The sequence below is a fragment of the Pinus tabuliformis genome, chromosome X (genome assembly GCF_031772625.1).
Source record: "Pinus tabuliformis cultivar Carrire ecotype Pingquan chromosome X, CPIR1, whole genome shotgun sequence".
Lineage (NCBI taxonomy): Eukaryota > Viridiplantae > Streptophyta > Pinopsida > Pinales > Pinaceae > Pinus > Pinus tabuliformis.
In genome coordinates, this window is record NC_142308.1 from 645,133,237 (window position 1) to 645,136,402 (window position 3,166).

The following is a 3,166-nucleotide window of genomic DNA, read 5'->3' on the forward strand; positions in this document are numbered from 1 at the left end:
ATTGGTCCTCAAATTAGAAGTTTGATTAGTTCTTGTAAGATTTGGACTAGGATTCTCTAACAGAACAAGGATTCTCTATTCTAGGAAATGACTGTATGCATTTTAAATGATTGGTTGTGTATATCACTGTTTATACGATACGTATTCAGGATGTGCAAGATCAATTTGGAGCAGTTGATGATAGAATTGATCCTAAAGTTCGTAGTGCCACTGTTCCAATGGTTGAAAAAAATGTTTCAGCCATTTGTGACTAGTGTGAATGCCACTGATAAAGTGGCTAACTTTCTTGGTGGAATGTTACTGCAGAAAGAACATTGCTGGAACAGATTCACTTAAAAGAGTGTATACCGAGCACTTACACTGAAATCACTAAGAAGAAAGGGAAGAAGTCTGCATAGAAAAGTTTAAAGGAAACTTCAAAAAAAACCCTTGAAAAATGATGTTGTATCAAGCAGGGCCATTATTGCAGAGATTGTGTCAAGGCCCATTACCACAGTAAATATATATTATTTAGAACTATGTTGTAATTTTTGTCAGGGTTCATGTTTAGGTTCAACTATCACTGGCTACCCTATTCTGGAAGAGCTTTTGCTCTCCTGAAGACATCTTGATCTAACTCTTCATTCTTTGTTTTCACCTCCATAAAAAATCTCTAGTGGATTCATAAATTTTCCTTTTATTGTGACAGACTATTTTATGTGGTATTGTTGGCATACCTCCTTCAAATGGTGTTATTCCTGAATCTCCAATGCACATGAAAGGCTTATCTACCCTCAAACATCAGGTACTAATATATTGGAATTATCAATTGCAGCTTCTCAGGGAAAAGACACAATTCAGACATTTTATAGACGAGTAACTTACAAGTACTTTTGTTACAGTTGGTGCTTAGCAAGTTAGTGACAACAATCTGGAAAAGTATGCAGAAAAATTCAACCTTAGGGCAATTATACAGAAACATGCAAGAAGCCTATGAGCAAATGCAGACCCCAATGGTTTATCAGCCTCCACCTGCCTTGGTAATGGTCTTATTTTCAAGTTTGGGTGTTTCATTTTATCTAATTTTCCTCTCCCTTTATTTATTTGTCTTGTCATGTCCCAACCATTTATGCAGGCACTTAAGGAATTGAAAGAGACCACAATTCAGTTGGCCGCAAGTACTGGGAATATGGATGCCCAGTTGATGAATCAATTTTTAATGTTGACAAGGACGTGGATGACCTGCTTCCTGTTGAGGTGAAAGAACAACAATTGAAAGGGCCAGTGAACTAGGTTTCTTTGGTTTTTAGTGCATTTGTTTGCATTCTATATTTGTAGAGATTACATCTCAGATTAAACTTTGAGTTGGGCTCATGCTCTGGCCATCAAAGCATTTGAATGCTGGGGGTTTTACACCCCTTTAAAGTTTTGCAGCGATCTTTTGATTAGATCTTCAATGTAAGACTTCACGGAAGTCAAAAACTGGCAGGCAGAAAAAGTCCTGCATGCTGTACTGACAATGAGATGTCTAGGGTAGTTTAAAATAACTTCTTGTTTCTTTTGAATAAATCTTCTTGTAATACTAGAGAGGCCACTCAGTTTTGGTGATATTTTCAGTGCTTTGTTTAGTTATGTGAATTCGTTAGATGCAAAACAAGTATTGGTTAATTTCATGAAAACCAATCTGCAGAATTGGAAATGTAAGCATATGTGCATGAATGTAGTAGAGAAAGGGGTACTGTTCTAATTGAAGTGAGAGTGAAAGAGACCTTTTGAAAATGTTATTGTTTCAAGCAGTTGGAATGGTATCAGTAGGAATCAGTATGCAGAAATTAAACAAAATAAATGGGAATCAAGGCGAATCAAGCATTGTATTGCATATCAAATCTAATAAAGTACCAATGATTCTACAGCTCTGGTTAAGTACTCAATAGTGCTTCCAAGGTTGCAGAACTTCAATCTACAGTCATAGATATTGAATGGATGTTTGCAGTTATATTGTTCCTCTGCCAAGAACTCTGCTCTTTTGGACCTCAATTCCCCTCAAATAAAAATGTTCTGTTTAATTGGAACTTATTTACATCCTAACATGCAGGTCGATTTCTCCAAGAGAATGTACCTGGGCAAAAAATGATATCCAAGTTGAAATCTTAACAATGGAATTAACTAATTATTTTCAATCGATTTCCTTCATTGTTGCTAGTTGATTTTTCCTGGGATTATCGACATCTCATTTATTGGGTTCACCTCACCCTGATTTGAACTTCTTTCATTTGAATCAACTTCATCTCTGGTTAGAACATTTTTTGATTGATTTCATTTTCCAACAAATGTGGTATTTAAGTTACTTTCTTCTTGCAAGTCGATTTTACCGTTATTAGTACACTGCTAGTAGATTTGTTTGACATGATCATTTTCTTCAATTTCAGGGTCGACTAGCTTAATGATAGTGTCCTTTTGCTTCAGCTCATGTTCATTCATCAGTTCTCAATTGATTCTCTCTGTGTTCAAAATGGTTTCAAGTAGCTTAGGAATTACATCGATTTCCATGTTCATTCATCAGTTCTCAACTGATTCTCTCTGTGTTCAATGGATTCAAGTAGCTTGGAAATCACATAAATTTCCTTTTATATTGTTTTAAAATGTACAGGAATGTCATAGTGGAATTGCTTTCCACAAAAATACTTCTTTGTAACTATGGACTTTATCTCAACTCAACTGGATTTCATTTCTAACAAGAGATTTCCTTAATAAATTCCTCTTGACAAATTTTTCTGTTATAAAACTTTGCAAAAGCATACCCTTGGTATAGCTCACTACACAAGAAAATTCATTTTTGAAGCATAATTCTTATACTTGCAACTTTCATTTCTCTGTATAGACTTTCTAGAAAATAAATTGCGTGTAAAGAGTCTATAGTCCACTCTTGGATTCATTTTGTTCGAGAGTTATGTGAAGGACTAATGAACCTAGTAGTCACAGGATGAAACAAATCCTGAGGCAGTGAAAATTTGTACATGGGTCCACATTTGCTCTCGTTATGGTCCTTACAGAGAGTGCATTGAAGGTAGGTATGTTGCAGTTGGTAGAATATGACGAATGTGTTCCCTTCATGTTCTCTAAGACGACAACTTACAATTATTTGACAATTTCCTCATCCAAATGATTTTGAATGAGTAATTTCATC

At 35.3% G+C, this 3,166-nt stretch overlaps 1 long non-coding RNA gene across 1 annotated transcript; it reads left to right on the plus strand.

Moving 5' to 3' along the window:
* Positions 1-811: 811 nt before the first annotated feature.
* On the plus strand, positions 812-1,611 carry LOC149141648 (uncharacterized). The gene is made up of 2 exons (XR_016264868.1): positions 812-1,019; positions 1,115-1,611. It is a non-coding gene; the product is annotated as an uncharacterized LOC149141648 (long non-coding RNA).
* Positions 1,612-3,166: the final 1,555 nt, after the last annotated feature.